We start from the raw sequence: 17,747 nt of genomic DNA on the forward strand, positions 1-17,747 counted from the left end.
AAATACAAGATAGTTGAAGTTGTAAAAGCCAAATGAAGAAAATATGTCAAGGAAAAGTGATCAATGGTGTCATATATTGCTGATGGTTCAAGTAAAAAGAAGCCTGAGAATTGACAAGTGGGCTTAGCAATGGGGAAGCTATTAGTGACCTTGTCAAGAGCAGTTTTGATTATGGTGGAGGTAACAGCTTGATTAAAATGAGTTTAAGTGAGCCAGCCCTGATGGTCTAGTGGTTAAAGTTCCATACTCTCCATTTGGCAGCCTGGGTTCGCTTCCTGGTTGCAGAACCACAGCGCCTGTCTGTCAGTTGCCATGCTGTGGCAGCTCAAATAGAAGAGCTAGAAGGACTTACAACTAGGATATACAACAATGCTTGGGGCTTTGGAGAGAAGAAAAAAAAGAGGAAAGATTGGCAATAGATGTTAGCTCAGGCTGAATCCTTCCCTGCCAAAAAAAAAAAAAAAATCACATAGAATTAAAAAAAAATGAATTTAAGAAATGAGAGGAATCAGAAACACCAAGTATAAATAACTCTTTGCTGCAGAGAGAAGTAAAGGGATGGGGCTAGTGTTGATGGGTGAAGCAATACTTTTGGTTTTGATCTCAAGATGGAAGAAATAATGAAGTTATTTGCATGCTGTTTGGAATTTTCCAGTACCAAGAGAAAAATTGATGTTGTAGGAGTGAGAGGGGAGAAATCCTGGAGTAACGTCCTTGAGCGGGTGAGAGGCGGTGGGATCTGCTCTGTGCAGGTGGATACTTTGGCCTTACGTAAGAGCATAGGGAGAGTTTATGATTAACAACAGGCAAGAAGGGAGAGTATGTACCTACATATGCTGATAGGTAAGTCAAAGTGATGATCAGAGTCTAAAAATTCTCTTCTATTTACTTCAGTGTTTCAGTAAAGCAGGAAGCAAGGTCATCAGCTGAAAGTGAGGATGAGGGAGAAGGTGTTGGACATTTGAGAAGAGAGAAGGTGTTAACTATTCATCTAGAACAGTAGGACAGTAAATGGACTAGGTGTGGATACTTTGATTTCCTGACAGTATTAAGGCCCATGTGAAGTCTGTGGTTATGAAATCAAGGTCAAAGCGGATAACATGGCTGTGTGTTTTTTCCCAGCCGTGTTCAGCTGCATGAGTGCAGGCATGGATACATGGAGACATGAAATAGATGGGATGGTTGGGTTTTTAGGCTGCAGCTTTGATAAGTGAGAAAGGGCAAGGTTATTGAGGGTATATACAATGTAGTGATTCTAATCTTTAGCTATAAATGTAAGATGTGTAAGGGAAGGGAAAAAGGACAGCAAGGGAGACCCAGTGAGAAAGTAGTAGGGTATTAATTGTGGTGAGCTTGAAGGGTTATTAGGGTTGGGTTGACAACGGGAGCAAGTGGGAAAAACAGAATAAGAGTGAAAAAAAGTTGGAGATGTTGCAGTTATTGGTAGCAACAATGTCCAAGGAATGACCATGGGAGAGTGTGGCAGAGGTCAGGGAGGACATGATCCTTGGAGGAGAGAAGTCAAGGAACTGTGATGTCATTGCGCTTTACTGGATGTGTGAACTTAGGGAAATTGAGGACTGGAATAACATGGTTAATAGGCCCTCGATAAATTGATCTTTATCTTTCTGAGCCTTTATTTCGTCATCTATAAAAAGAAGATATTAACCTTTTCCTGCTTACTTTAGAGGACACTTGTGAGGATCAAATGGGACAATGTATCAGGAAGTGGCTTGTAATAATGCACCAATGTACAAACATGAAGATTTTATTACATTTGTTTTTCTTCGTGGCTACATGGTATAGAGGAGGAATTCGGTGAAGGGCTGAGGATTTTAAATTTTAAAGGATTGACCATAGAGAGCTGTTTATGATCCTAAAGAAGAAAGTGATATAATTAAACACAATCAGTGGGATTATCTTATTTACACTGAGTAGAGACAAATGCCTAATTATTTACTGATTCTCTCTCTTGTCTTGCTTTTCCAGTACAACTTATACACTATCTCCAAACACAGATTGAATCATCTCAGTTCCCTCACCTTAATATCCCCATTGTTTACATGATAACATCTATATTCCTTTGCCTGATAGTCCATAGCCTCCAAGATCTGAACTAATCTTGCCCTTCTACCTCAATATCCTGCTCACCTGCTGTGCAGCCTATCCTCGAAAACTTATTTCATGACCCTTTATGCTTCTGTGCCTTTGTTCATGCTTTTTCCATAATCTGTAGTGCTATTCCTCACATCTGAGTTTTTTGGTGACATTATTTGATTCCATACGTCACCTACTTAATAAAGCCTTTTGCCAAAGTTCATCTTTCTTTCTGCAGTATTTTATTGTGTCTTTGTTATAGCATGTATATATGCAATAATATATATATGCATGTAATTATTAATTAAGCAATTATTGTTTATGTCCCACTGGACTGTAAGCCCCTTTAGGGCAAGGATCGTGTCTTACTTAGCAGAAATGAACAATGAGTTCCATTCTCATAAGCACCTATTATGTTTTTTTCTGCACAATAAATATTTGTTGACTGAATAAGTGAACATAAAAATGACTGAAGGCTCCCTATGTACCAAGCACCATGCTGAATGTTGCATTGAATACTAAAAAAAATAAGTATATGCTCAATAGAACTTGATTCATTGAAGTGTTCCAATTTCAAAGAGCTTCCCTGCTGAACTGGAAACTGCTGGCAGAATAAGAGAAAATGGAGTTTGACACGTCCATTAAGTAGAACAAGGCAGCTGTGGAGTAATGGAAAGAGAACTAAACCAGGATCAGAAGCTCTGATTTCCAGGACCAGCTCATATGCTAACGTTATGACTTCAGCCACCTTGAAACATCTCTGAATATCAATGTCTTCATCTGCAAAATGAGGTATTTAGATTATGTGATCTCCAAGGTCCCTTCCAATGTTAACACTTCATGATTCTAAAATGTTATGAAATCATCAGACTTGCTGTCAAATTCAAAATCAAATTTCACCAAGGAGAGCCACTTGTGAGTTTCTGGATGGCTAAAAACCTTGAGTGGACAATATAACTGTTCATGAGGTAGAATAACAAATTATAATTCTTTTTCACATTGTCTAAGGCAAGACAGTTGGTTCTGCAAATTATGCACTGTTCTCAACTCGAAGTCCCAAGTTTTATGCCCAGCTCTGTTTTAGAGGGCATGAATAAACTTACATCTTCTTCAATCTTGATGGAAAATGTGTGCCCCAGCTCTATTTTAGAGGACATGAGTAAACGCACATCTTCTTCAATCTAGGTGGAAAATATGACATACTTCAGGTTAAGCTCCAACCAACATGCAGAGAATCACTTCTGGAACCATAAGAAATATAGAAAAAAGCTAACCCTGTGCAACTTCAACCAAATTGGAATTGATACTTGTTGCAGAGCCCGGGGACTTGCCTCTTGGCAGAAGTAGATTTTTCCCAGTTGGTTTCAAATGTCTAATGGTATAAAACAACAGCTGGCCTTGTAATTCCTAATAGACTGCATCTGCCCCGGGTATTTGAGAGTGACCATCATGACAGCACTCCCAGTAGCGATCTCACCAAGCCTCAGAAGATAGCTTTGTTCTCTTTAAAAATCATATATTGTCTTGTGCATACATGCCCGAGATTGAAGAATCTGCAATCAATAGAGAAAACAACAGTAAGATTTTTTTGTTTACAGCAAAAACTAAATGTCTCACATCCAACTTCTCAGTCCATCACTGGTTGCGCTTTTCACCATTGCGACAAAAGAAGTTGCATGATATAATGGAAAAAGAGTGGGCTTTGAAGGCAGTGGCTCTGGGCTTAACTGGCAGCTCCTCAAATCTTCTAGCTAAGTGACCTTATAGAAGTTACTTAATCTTTCTCAGTCTGTTTATTTATGTGTAAAATAGAAACACTTATTTCTATCACACAGAACTGTGGAGAAGGTGTTTTGGTGGGTAAAATACATAGACACATTATACGTGCTGGATTTTCAATTTGATTATAAAATTTCTGTGCTGTGATAATGGTAGTGAGGATTGCTATCTTAAACAACTAAAAGGTGTGGTTTTAAAGTCGAGGATACAATTTTCAGTCTTACATACTAAAAAGCTAAGCGGTATTGTTGTTGAGTGATTGTCAACTGTAGGCAAGGGATGGGTTTTCCATCGCCTCTTAGGAAGGAGACTTAGCAGGACTGGCTTCATGGACGTGCTTCCTGTGCAATTGCAAAGGGCCCTGTGCTTAGAAGGGCCTCACGCTTGGTTTAATGCTCTGCTGTTGACACCTTGAAATTCTTAATAATTTTTTAACAGGGGGCCATGCATTTTCATTTTGCACTGGTCCCTGCAAATTATGTAGTCAATCCTGAGACTTAGGAGGGAAATTAAGTGCTATATGCATGCTTGGTCAAATTTATGGAAACGAATGCACACATGGGGGCATTATTCTACATTATAACAAGAATAGGTATTAGCATTTGTGCTTTTGGTTTTAAAGGATAAAGTTAACTCTGAGTTGGTTTTGTAAAGTCTTCATAGAATAGATTCCACATTTACACGTGTAGACACAACAAAGATTGGAAGATAAATCAAAGAGTGGAAAGAGCATTCACATACTAAAGCTCACAAACCAAAAGCATTTTTCAGCTAGACTGTCAGGGTTAAAATTTCAGCTCTGCTTAGTAGCCGTGTAATTTGGGGGAAGTTGCTAAATCTAACTATGCCTCAGATTATCATCTATAAAATGGGACAATAGCAATCTCATTGGGTTGTTGTGAAAATTCAATAACTTATTATGTGTAAAGTGCTAAGAACGCTGATTGACACAGAGTGAGTGCTCAGTAAGTGTTATCTATTATTACCATCTATAAAGTAGAACTTAGCAAAGTTCCACTTTTCTTTGAAAATATGTACCTACTACTTCAAGGGATTTGAAAATCTTTCAGTCTAAAATAATAAACATAACTCTGATTTTTATTGTCATTGTGAGTTTTACAAGTCATACCCACCTGGGAATAACGTTCATGCTTTTTTAATGTACAAAGGGAAGTATCAATAGATAGCTTAACAACTGGAATAAACATTTACATGTAAGTCACTTATTTGTATATGTATGCATGCATTTATCTATTCATTTAAGTTATTCACTGAGTACTTGTTATATACCAGGTTCCCTCCTAGGTGCTAGTGATAAGTTGACGAAGACGTCTTTTCTCATCGTTATTTGAATTCATCATCTAATAGAGGCACAGACCTGTAATCAAGAAATTACAATTGCAGTATGACAAGATCTATGAGAGGGTTAAGTACCAGGTATAATGGAATCAGAGAGGTGCCTCTCATTCATTCTTGAGGCAGTAGGAGATCAGGAAAGGCTTCAAAGAGGAAGGAAGATCTAACATGAGATCTAAAAGGTCATGGAGAGTTAACTATGCGAAAAAAGAGGGAAATCATGAACAAAGTCCTGAAATTGTTGATAAAAATTGCACAGGGTTCAGTATGACTAGAATGTAGAATGTGAAGTAGAAGTGTAGTGAGATAAGAGGCTGAATTTGAGGGGGCTAACCTATTGACTTTATATGCCATTTTAAGGAATTTAGATCTTATTCTGAAGGCACGTTGAGCCTTTAAAATTTTAAGCAATTGAGGGACACGATTAAATTGTAGTTTACAAAACTCACTCTGACTTTGTTTTTTTTTTTGTTTTTGAGGAAGATTAGCCCTGAGCTAACATCTGCTGCCAAGCCTCCTCTTTTTCCTGAGGAAGACTGGCCCTGAGCTAACATCCATGCCCATCTTCCTCTACTTTATATGTGGGACGCCTGCCACAGCATGGTTTGCCAAGTGGTGCCATGTCCGCACCCAGGATCCGAACCGGCAAACCCTGGGCTGCCAAAGTGGAAACTGTGCACTTAACCGCTGAGCCACCGGGCTGGCCCTCTGACTTTGGTATGAGTAATGGATTGGAAGAAGAAAATTATTGCAGGCAGGAAATAGAAGGCTGTGATATAATCCAGACGAAAAATGATAGACTTGAACTAAGGTAATGGTAATAATAATTGTAATAAGTGGACAGAGTCAACAGATACCAAAGGGGTAGAACCATCAGGACCATGAGGAAGAGAGAGAGGAAGAGGCACGAATGATCACCACGTTTCGGGTTTGGATAATTGTATGGTTGGTGATAAATCATTGATAGTAGTGCTTAAAAGGATGAGTAGGATTGGGAAAGGCGAAGGCTTAGATAGTAATAAATTTAATTTGGGACATGATGAGTTTGAGGTATCTTTGGAACATAAAATAGAAGTGTTCAACAGCCAGTTAGGTATGCAGGTTGAGATCTTGGTTTAGTAAACTATTCGAGAATCATTAGCGCAGAGATGAAAAGTAAAGCTATAAAAGGAAGAGAACATGTTTAGAGTGAGAAGAGATTAGGATTTAGGAAAGAACTCTGGGTCAAACAGAGACAGATAGAAGAAAGAGTTTACAACACCAAGAAGCAAGCAAGAAGATGGAAGGAAAATCAAGAGGGCGTTATTTCAAAAAAAGTAAAAACTGAATGTTTCAAGAAATGGGGAGTAGCCAAAAATGTCTAAAGGTACAAACTTATAAAGTAAGGTAAGGACTGAGATGTATCCATTAAAGTCTGCAATAAGGGCACTGCTGATCTTGGAAAGAAAGCTGTGCTGAATCAGAAGCCGCCTTACATATCATTGAAAAATGAATGGAAAGTGAGAAGGAAGACAGGAAGGAGTCCTTTCGATAATGGTAGCTGCCTATAAATGAAATCTATCCACACAAGATATTGAACACAGATTAGATACTAGGCACAGATTAGAAGATCTGGTGAGTCAAAGCATTGGATTCTTGAGAGTGAAAAAAATGGGACTTGGAAAGTGCACAGGAAAAGGCTTTGGAAGGGAGGGAGAGGTTTTGGGAGCTAGAGATTCCTTTGGAGGCTGGGTGGCAGAGGTAAACACAAAAAATTGAAAGCTGGGGGTTTTTATTGAATCATCTTACTATTTATTTTCTATTTGTCGATTCTGTTTTTGTTTTATGTTTCCTCTTTTTATTTAAAGTTTTTATTGTTTTTTTAATTGCAGTAACATTGGATTATAACAATATATAGCTTTCAGATATACATCGTACTATATTTCAAATTCTGTGCAGATTACATTATGTTCACCACCCAAAAACTAATTATAGTCCATCCCCTCACATGTGAGCCTAATCACCCCTTTTGCCCTCCCTCCCCTTCCCCTCTGGTAACCACCAATCGATTCTCCATTGCTATGTGTTTGTTTGTCATCATTTTTATCTTCTACTTATGAGTGAGATCATACGGTATTTGACTTTCCCCCTCTGACTTATTTCATTCAGCGTAATACCCTCAAGGTCCATCCATGTTGTCACAAATGGCTGGATTTCATCATTTCTTAGGGCTGAGTAGTATTCCATAGTGTATAAATACCACATCTTCTTCATCCATTCGTCCCTTGATGGGCACCTAGGTTGCTTCCAAGTCTTGGCTATTGTGTATAATGCTGCAATGAACATAGGGGTGCAAGTATCTTTATGCCTTTGCGTTTTCAAGTTCTTTGGATAAATACCCAGCAGTGGGATAGCTAGATCATATGGTAGATCTATTCTTAATTTTCTGAGGATACTCCATACTGCTTTCCATAGTGGCTGCACCAGTTTGCACTCCCACCAGCAGTGAACAAGGGTTCCTTTCTCTCCACATCCTCTCCAACATTTGTTGTTTCCTGTCTTGTTAATTACAGCCATTCTGACCGGAGTGAGGTGATACCTCATTGTGGTTTTGATTTGCAACTCCCTGATAGCTAATAATGTTGAGCATCTTTTCATATGCCTGTTGGCCATCAGTATATCTTCTTTGGAGAAATCTCTGTTCAGATCTTTTGCCCACTGGGTTGTTAGTTTTCTTGTTGTTGAGAGGTATGAGCCCTTTGTATATTTTGGATATTAACCCCTTATCTGATATATGGTTTCCAAATATCTTCTCCCAATTGTTAGGTTGTCTTTTCATTTTGTTGATGGTTTCCTTTGCTGTGCAGAAGCTTTTTAGTTTGACGTAGTCCCGTTTGTTCATTTTTTCCTTTGTTTCCCTTGCCCAGTCAGACATGGTACTTGAAAATATGCTGCTAAGAATGATGTCAAAGAGTGTACTGACTCTTTTTCTTCTAGAAGTTTCATGGTTTTGGGTCTTACATTCAAGTCTTTAACCCATTTTGAGTTGACTTTTGTGCATGGTGTAAGGGAATGGTCTACTTTCATTCTTTTGCATGTGGCTGTCCAGTTCTCCCAACACCATTTATTGAAGAGACTCTTCTTTCTCCATCCTATGCTCTTGGCTCCCTTGTCGAATATTAGCTGTCCATAAACGTGTGGGTTTACTTCCGGGCTCTTGATTCTGTTCATTGATCTGTGTGTCTGTGTTTGTGCCTGTACATGCTCTTTTGGTTACGACGGCTTTGTAGTATATTTTGAAATCAGGGAGTGTGATACCCCAGCTTTGTTCTTTTTTCTCAGGGATCCTTTGGCTATTCAGGGTCTTTTGTTGTTCCATGTAAATTTTAGGATTCTTTGTTCTAGTTCTGTGAAAAATGTTGTTGGAACTTTGATAGGGATTGTGTTGAATCTATAGATTGCTTTAGGAAGTATGGACATTTTAATGATGTTAATTCTTTCACTCCAAGAACATGGAATATCTTTTCATTTCTTTGTGTCTTCTTTGATTTCTTTCAACAACGTTTTATAGTTTTCGGTGTACAGATCTTTCACCTCTTTGGTTAAGTTTATTCCTAGGTATTTTATTCTTTTTGTTGCATTTGTAAATGGGATTGTATTCTTAATTTCTCTTTCTGCGACTTTGTTGTTAGTGTATAGAAACGCAACCAATTTTTGTATGCTGATTTTGTATCCTATGACCTGACTGTATTCCTTTATTGTTTCTAAAAGTTTTTTAGTGGACTCTTTAGGGTTTTCTACATATAAAATCATGTCATCTGCAAAGAGTGACAGTTTCACTTCTTCCTTTCCAATTTGTATCCCTTTTATTTCTTTTTCTTGCCTGATTGCTCTGGCTAGGACTTCCAATACTATGTTAAATAAGAGTGGTGACAGTGGGCATCCTTGTCTGGTTCCTGTTCTTAGAGGGCTAGCTTTCAGTTTTTCTCCATTGAGAATGATATTTGCTGTGGGTTTGTCATATATGGCCTTTATTATGTTGAGGTATTTTCCTTCTATACCCATTTTATTTAGAGTTTTTATCATAAATGGATTCTGTATCTTGTCAAATGCTTTCTCTGCATCTATTGAGATGATCATATGATTTTCATTCTTCATTTTGTTAATGTGGTGTATCACGTTGATAGATTTGCAGATGTTGAACCATCCCTGCATCCCTGGAATGAAACCCACTTGATCATGATGCATGCTCTTTTTATTGTATTGTTGTGTTTGATTTGCTGGTATTTTGTTGAGGATTTTTGCATCGATGTTCATCAGTGATATTGGCCTGTAATTTTCTTTTTTTGTGTTGTCCTTGTCTGGTTTTGGTATCAGGATAATGTTGGCTTCATAGAAAGAGTTAGGAAGTCTCCGCTGCTCTTCAATTTTGTGGAAGAATTTGAGAAGGATAGATATTAAGTCTTCTTTGAATGTTTGGTAGAATTCATCGGGGAAGCCATCTGGTCCTGGACTTTTATTTTTGGGGAGGTTTCTGATTGCTGTTTTCGATCTCCTTACTGGTGATTGGCCTATTCAAATTCTCTACTTCTTCTTGGTCCAGTTTTGGAAGGTTGTATCTTTCTAAGAATTTATCCATTTCTTCTAGATTATCCAATTTGTTGGTGTATAGCTTTTCATAGTATTCTCTTATTATCTTTTGTATTTCTGAGGTGTCCATTGTAATCTCTCCTCTTTCATTTCTGATTTTATTTATTTGAGCCTTCTCTCTTTTTTTCTTGGTGAGTCTAGCTAAGGGTTTGTCCATTTTGTTTATATTTCCAAAGAACCAGCTCTTGGTTTTATTAATTTTTTTCTACTTTTTTTTAGTCTCTATTTCATTTATTTCTGCTCTGATTTTTATTATTTCCTTCCTTCTGCTGATTTTGGGCTTTGTTTATTCTTCTTTTTCCACTACCTTTAGATGCGCTTTTAGATAGTTTATTTGGGATTTTTCTTGTTTGTTGAGGTAGGCCTGAATTGCTATAAATTTCCCTCTCAGAACTGCTTTTGCTGTATCCCAAAGATTTTGGCATGTCGTATTTTCATTTTCATTTGTCTCCAGGAATTTTTTTATTTCTCCTTTGATTTACTCATTGACCCAATTGTTGTTCGGTAGCATTTTGTTTAATCTCCACATTTTTGTGGCTTTTCTGGTTTTCTTCCTGTAGTTGATTTCTAGTTTCATACCTTTGTGGTCAGAATATATGCATGGTATTATTTCTATCTTCTTAAATTTATTGAGACTTATTTTGTGGCCCAATATGTGATCAATCCTGGAGAAGGTTCCACGTGCATTTGAAAAGAATACGTATTCTGTGTTTTTTGGATGGAAAGTTCTCTATATATCTACTAAGTCCATCTGGTTTAATGTGTCCTTTAAGACCAGTGTTTCCTTATTGATCTTCTGTTTGGATGATCTATCCATTGGTGTAAGTGGAGTGTTAAAGTCCCCTACTATTATTGTATTACTGTCTATTTCTCCTTTTATGTCTGTTAATAATTGCTTTATGTATTTAGGTGCTCCTATATTGGGTGCATAGATATTTACAAGTGCTATATTTTCTTGTCAGATTGTTCCCTTTATCATTATGTAGTGCCCCTCTTTGTCTCTTGTTACAGTTTTTGTTTCAAAGTCTATTTTGTCTCATATAAGTATTGCTAACTCCACTTTCTTTTCTTTCCATTTCCATGGAATATCTTTTTCCATCCTTTCACTTTCAGTTTGTGAGTGTCTTTAGGTCTGAAGTATGTCTCTTGTATGCAGCATATGCATGGGTCTTGTTTTTTTATCCAGTTGGCCACCCTGTGGCATTTGATTGGAACATTTAGTCCATTGACATTTAAAGTAGCTATTGATAAATACATGTTTCTTGCCATTTTGTTACTTTTTTTTTTCTGGGTGTTTTAGTAGTTCTTTTCTGTTCCTGTCTTTTTCTCTTGCTCTATTCCCTTGTGGTTTGATGGCTTTCTTTAGTAATATGTTTGATTTCTTTTGTCTTATTTTTTTGCCTACTTATTATAGGTTTCTGATTTGTGATTACCATGAGGATCCTATTTAATAGTCTATGTATATAACAATTTATATTGAGTTGATAAACTCGTTAGCTTGACCTCTTTCTAAAAGATCTACTTTTTCACTCCCCTCTTCCCACATTTTATGTTTTCGAAATCATAGTATCTTTTGTCATTGAAATAGGTGATTTTAGTACATTTGTATTTTAACCTTCATATTATCTTTACAGGTAGTTGATCTGCTACTTTTACCATATTTTTACCTTTACAAGTGATTTTGTTGCCTGGTTTTTTATGTTGTTTTTTTTGATAATTTTTTTTTTAATCTCTATTTGTGGGTCATCATTTTCCCACTTAAATAAGCCCCTTCAGCATTTCTTGTACAACTGGTTTCTTGGTGATAAACTCCTTTAATTTTTGCTTGTCTGGGGAGCTCTTTATCTCTCCTTCCATTCTGAATGACAACCTTGATGGATAGAGTATTCTTGGCTGTAGGGTTTTTTCCTTTTAGGACTTTAAACATGTTGTGCCATTCTCTTCTTGCCTGTAGGGTCTCGACTGAAAAGTCCGCTGATAGCCTAATGGGCTTTCCTTGGTATGTCACTTGTGTCCTTTCTCTTGCTGCTTTTAGGATTCTCTCTTTATCTTTAATTTAGGACATTTTAATTATAATGTGTCTTGGTATGGGCCTCTTTGGGCTTATCTTGTTTGGAGCTCTCTGTGCTTCCTGTATTTGGATGTCTGTTTCCTTCCTTAGGTTAGGAAAATTTTCATCTATTATTTCTTCAAATAAATTTTCTGCCCCTATGTCTCTCTCTTCTCCTTCGGGGACACCTATAATCCAAATGTTGGTGTGCTTGATATTGTCCCAGAATTCCCTTAGACTGTTCTCATTCTAACTCTTTTTTATTTTTTCTGCTCAGCTTGGGTGATTTCCTCTAGTCTTTTGTCTAGCTCGCTGATCCATTCTTCTTCATCCTCTACTCTGCTATTGAGTCCCTCTAGTGAATTTTTCATTTACAGTATTGTATTCTTCATTTCTGATTGTTTCTTTTTCATATTTTCCAGTTCTTTGCTGATGAGCTCACTTTGTTCATCCATTCTTCTCCCAATATCTGTGAGCATCATGATATTTTGTTTGAACCTCTTTGTCGAGTAGGTCACTTATTTCTGTTTCATTTAGTCCTTTTTCTGGGGTTTTGTCCTGTTCCCTTGCTTGGAAAGTATTCCTTTGTCTCCTCATTATGCCTCTTTCTCTGTGCTAATTTCCATGTATTAGGTGAGTCAGCTACGTCTCCTGGTCTTGGAGAAGTGGCCTTATATATGAGGTGTCTTATGAGGCCCAGCAGGGTACTTCCCTCTCATCACTGGTCCAAATGATCCAGGCATGACACTTTGTGGGCTACTTGTGTCTTTCTGCTGCGGCAGGATTGTTCTTACTGCAGGTACCCAGGGAGTCTAGTCTTTCCTTCCCTGACCAGCTGTTTGTGAATCTGGCTTGGGGAGCTTCAGCACCATTGGCTACAAAGTCTATCAGCACACTCCTATTGCAGATTTCCTCTTAATTGGGTTGTTACCCAGTGTAGCTGGTTGCTGGTCTCGGGGGCTTACAGTTGCCATAGGCCTCAGGCCTACAAGGCTGTTGTCAGTTCTCTTAGGAGTGCAGCTGAGTGGGGCTGGCTCTAGGCATAGGAGCACTCAATTGTTTCAGGCTTTGGAAGGTGGGGCTGATCCTTTTTATGGCTATTTGTGAAGCACAGGTCTTGTGCTGTTGATAAGCTTCATCCCCACGAGACCACAAACACTGTCAACACAGTCCTGGTCCCTGCATACTTCCCAAACCCCTGGAGCATACCCCGACACGGCACTGCAGAGGTCCCCACCTCTCCATCAATGCCCCCTACAGTTCACGTGGTCCTCACACAGGCCCTGCCCCACAGAGGCAGACACAGTCGCCTGCCAGTAGAGGATCAAGGCACCCAGTCAATGCAGGCCAAAAAGTAGCCTGAGGGCTTGCTGTTGGGTGGGGCCTGTCCCTAGGGCACCTGCCTGCACTGGCTCAGCTGGATTAAATCTGTGCTCTAGTGGGTGTGGCAGACCCCTGGGCTAACAGGCCAAGGAAAGAACCTCAATGGCGCCCACCTGGGTCCATGCTAGCACACTTGGCCCAGGTCAGAACGATGATCCCCACCAATGTCTCAGTCCCTGGAGAAGCCTCCCCTCTCACCAAGATGCCACCAGAGCCCAATAGGTGAGTCTCATTTCACCAAAGGACTGTCAGCCTTCTCTCTGGTGATTTTAGGTTGCTGCAATGAGTGAGTTTGTGCATGGGCCCTTTAAGACCCAGGTCTTTTGGGCTTTCGGCTGATAGCTTTTCTGGGGGTGTCCTCACTGCAGATAACAGCCAGCAAAGCCAGACAGTAAGACCCTCATCTCAGTTGGGCTGAGTCTGAAGGACGCTTATAGCAATATCGGCCCCTGCCCCGGACCTCACTCCTCCAAGGAGGGCTGCGTACCTTAGGGTAGCTCCCACCTGGCCAGTTGAGAAGCTCTGCTGCTCCCAAAGGTGGCTTTTTTCTTCTCCAGCAGGAATTTCTGCCTCTTCCGCCTTAGTCAGGACTGTCCCTTGTTGTGGGGGTTCTTTTTATCCAGTTTTCAGTTTTCCATCCAGGGTAATTTTTCCAAAAATAGTTGTAACCTGGTTGTTTTCCTGGGAGGAGATGAGTTCAGAGTCTGCTTACACTGCCATCTTGATGAGATCTATGTTTCCTCTTTTTTTTTAATCTTCTTTTGGATTAGTTTTTTTTTTTAAATGATTCCATTCATCTCCTTTGTTGACTTATTAGCTATAACTTTTTGTTTTCTTAGCTTACTAGTTGCTTTAGGGTTTATAGTATACATCTTTAACTTATCATAGTCAACCTTCAAGTGATATGCCACTTCATATACACCATAACAACTTCACAATACTATACTTTTCTTTATCTGCTCTTAACTTTATGCTGTTGTTATGAAACATTTTGCTTTTCCAGATTTATAAACCTCACACTACATTGTTATTATTTTCATTTATAATTTTGTTTAAAACTAAAATTATGTTTTAAAGTCATTTAAATAATAAGAAAAAATTCTTGTACATTTATCCACACAGTTACCATTTCTGGTGCTTTTTGCTCCTTTGTGAAGATCCATACTTCCATCTGATATCGTTTTCCTTCTGCCTGATGGAACTCCTTTAACATTTCTTGTAGTTTGGGTCTGCTGCTGATACATTATTACAGTTTTGAATGTCTGAGAATCTCTTTCTTTTTTAAAGACTGTCATTCATTTTTGAAGGATGATTTCATTAAGTATAGAATTCTAGGTTGACAATTTTTTTCTTTCAGTTCTTTAAAGATGTTGCTCCAGTATTCCCACTTGCATTGTTTCTGACAATAAATCTGTAGCCATCCTTACTTTTGTTCCTATATTTTTAATGTTTCTTTGTTTTACAGATGCTTTTAGACTTTTCTCTTCATCTCTGGGTTCAAGCAATTGGATTATGATGTGCATTGGTATAGCTTTCTTCAAGATTCTTGTGCTAGAGTTTTTCTGAGATTCTAAGATCTGTGAATTTTTAATTTTCATCCAATTTGGAAACATTTTGGCCATTATGTCTTCATATACTTTTTGTGTAACCCCTTTTCCTTTTAGGGCTCCAATTATACCTATAAAAGCCCACTTAAAGTGCTCCCACAGTGCACTAATGGTCTTTTTTAAAATTATTTTTTTCTATTTATGTTTTATTTTGGAGAATTTCTATTGTTACATCCTCAAGTTTATTAATTTTTCTTTTGTGATGTCTAATCTGCCATTAATCCCATCCAGTGTATTTCTTTAACTCAGTATAGTTTTCATTGCTAGAAGTTTTTTATTTATATTATATCTTCCATATTTCTACTTTTTTGCATATATGAAATGTAGTTATTATAACTATTTTAATGTCCTTTTTTGAAATTTTAGTACTTATGTATGTTCTGCATCATTTTTGGTTGATTTAAGTTTCTTTTCATTAACGGTCATATTTTCTTCCTTTTTTTTTTTTTTTTTTTTGGTGAGGCAAATTGGCCCAGACCTAACAACTGCTGCCAACCTTCCCCTTTTTGCTTGAGGAAGGTTACCGCTGAGCTAACATTTGTGCCAATCATCCTCTATTTTGTGTGTGAGTCACCACAACAATGTGGCTCGACAAGTGGTTTGTAGGTCTGTGCCCAGAATCCAAACCTGCAAACCCCAGGCCACTGAAGTGGAGCATGCAAACTTAACCCCTATGCCACCAGGCCAGCCCCAAATATTTTCTTGCTTCTTTATATGCCTTAGTCCCCAGGAATCTAATGTGAAACTCTAGTGCCTTGTTCTTTCTGGATATTCAGATTCTTCTCCTCAACTTGGGCAATCTACTGGACTTTACTTGGGCTCCCACTTCCTGAAATGGGGTCTGGGAACTCTCTTAAGGAAATAACTTTGATAATCATAAGACTCATCTTGTTTGTTTTCCATCTTTTGGAGATCGGTATCCCTTGCCTGATAGCCAGTATCTTGAAAACTGTTATTTCATATAGATTATTTTTTGGTTGTTTGCAGCAAGAGGATAAATCTGGTCCCTCTTAGTCCACCTTGGCCAAAAAGAGAAGTCAGAACTCGTAATTCCTTTTTAAATATTTTCTTTAGCTCTGTTCACTTAAGATGCCTAAAATGACTATCTTCCAAGTGACAATTATCACGTTAGTGTTCATAATTGGTTTCTGCTCTATAATTCCCTTCTAGAGCAATTAGGATGGTGTGGTGAAATGGTAAATTCTAGGTCTTGGTTTGGGAAATAACAAGGTTATCCTGAGACTTTTTATGTCAGAAGGCAAGAGTTCAAAACTAATAGCAATGTGTCAGTTTTGAGGAGCTTCTATGGGCCAAATCAACACTGGAGGTGATCATTATATCAAAATATTACTAGTAAATAAAGGGAAAAGTAAGTATTTATCCAATTTTTAAAGAGGAACTGTAGTTTATTTCTAGTTGATAAAAGAAAACTCTTCATTATAGAAAAATACCAACTAATAAACATAGAAAATAATATAACTTAAAAAAATACCCAGCACTTTGCAACTTCACAATGAAATAATTGATTGTGCTAATGACCATCACTAAAACCATAAGATGAAATGTTAGTTAAGAATGATATATTCAGAGGGAGGGACCAAGATGGCAAGGCTTTTGAACATCGTTCTTCCCATGGACATACCAAATGTACAACTACACTTGGAACAATTCCCTCTGAAAGAAATCCAGAAACTGGCTGAGTGACTCCTACATACTGGGTGAATGAGAAAATACCCACACAGAAATGAACGTGAAAGGCTGAGACAGACTCTCGCCATAAACCCCCACCCTTAGCACAATGCCATGCAATCAGGAGGGAATTTTCAACTCTCAGCTTCTCCCCGAGGAGTGAAGTGCTTAGACCACACATCTAGCATTTGAACTTTTAAGACTTCTACCAGAAGGATGGACCCCCCAAACCTCCAGCTCTGAAAGCCAATGGGGCTTGTGTTCACAAGACCCACAAGACCCACAAGACTAAAGCAAACAAAGAAGCAGTTCTTAACTGGTGCACAAGAATTCATCACAGCTACCCATTCAGGGCCCGGCTCAGAGGGAGTAAACAAAAATGCCCATCTTCTAGTCTTTCTGTGAAAGGAGTCTGACTGCCTAATTTAGAAGATGCCGCCTGGGGGTCAAGCTTCTAATTTAGCATGAATTTAGGGGCTGGCTGCAATCCTCCCCAGAGCACTTCCCCACCTTCTTCCTCTCACTCATACCAATGATAAAGCCAAATCGCCAGCATCTCTCTGGAAGGAACTTGTACACACATCTGGCACCCCAGCTTTTGTGGCTACTGCCCGAGGGATGGGGTCTCAGATTGCTGGCTCTGATAGACAACAAGCCTTGCATTCATGAGGCACACAGGACTGTAGCAAACAAATAAGCAGATTTAAATGGGTGCGGGAGCAGCTTACACCCAGACTCAGTGCAGAGGAAGGAGGCAAAACATCCATCTCTCAGTTTCTCCCTGGAAGGGATTAACTACCTACTTTCCCAGCTGCTACATGAGGGTCAGGCTGCATCTGGGTCCTGACTGTAATCCTCTCCTTTGGGACACTAATGAATCTTGGCACACTTTCAACAACTGGGAGTGACTAAGAACAAAGACAGTGGCTTGGACTATTGCAAGGGCATGGCAAACCATGTAGTTATGAAAAATTTGTACTGTAACCAGATAGAAAGAGAGAATAGTCTAAGTAGTGTCATTTGCTTCCTTGCTTGTTGATGTGGATGTTGTTGTTGTTGTTTTTCTAACCCTGGCACCAGTACATGACCTTGAAGGGTAGGGGAGATTCTTCCAGCCACGGTGATCTCACGAGATCAAAAATGGCATGTGTGGCAAA

The 17,747-nt window shown here is 38.6% G+C and overlaps 1 long non-coding RNA gene across 1 annotated transcript in view; it reads right to left on the reverse strand.

Annotated features, from left to right (window-relative positions):
• Positions 1 to 17,747, reverse strand: part of LOC139078873 (uncharacterized) — a 160,583-nt gene that overhangs the window by 12,490 nt on the left and 130,346 nt on the right. Inside the window, exons 6-7 of the long non-coding RNA XR_011532037.1 lie at positions 3,372 to 3,650; positions 3,201 to 3,278 (exon numbers count right to left, since the gene is read on the reverse strand). This is a non-coding gene — a long non-coding RNA (uncharacterized lncRNA). The remainder of the gene's footprint in view (positions 1 to 3,200; positions 3,279 to 3,371; positions 3,651 to 17,747) is intronic.

The sequence above is a fragment of the Equus przewalskii genome, chromosome 23, assembly GCF_037783145.1.
Source record: "Equus przewalskii isolate Varuska chromosome 23, EquPr2, whole genome shotgun sequence".
Taxonomy (NCBI): domain Eukaryota; kingdom Metazoa; phylum Chordata; class Mammalia; order Perissodactyla; family Equidae; genus Equus; species Equus przewalskii.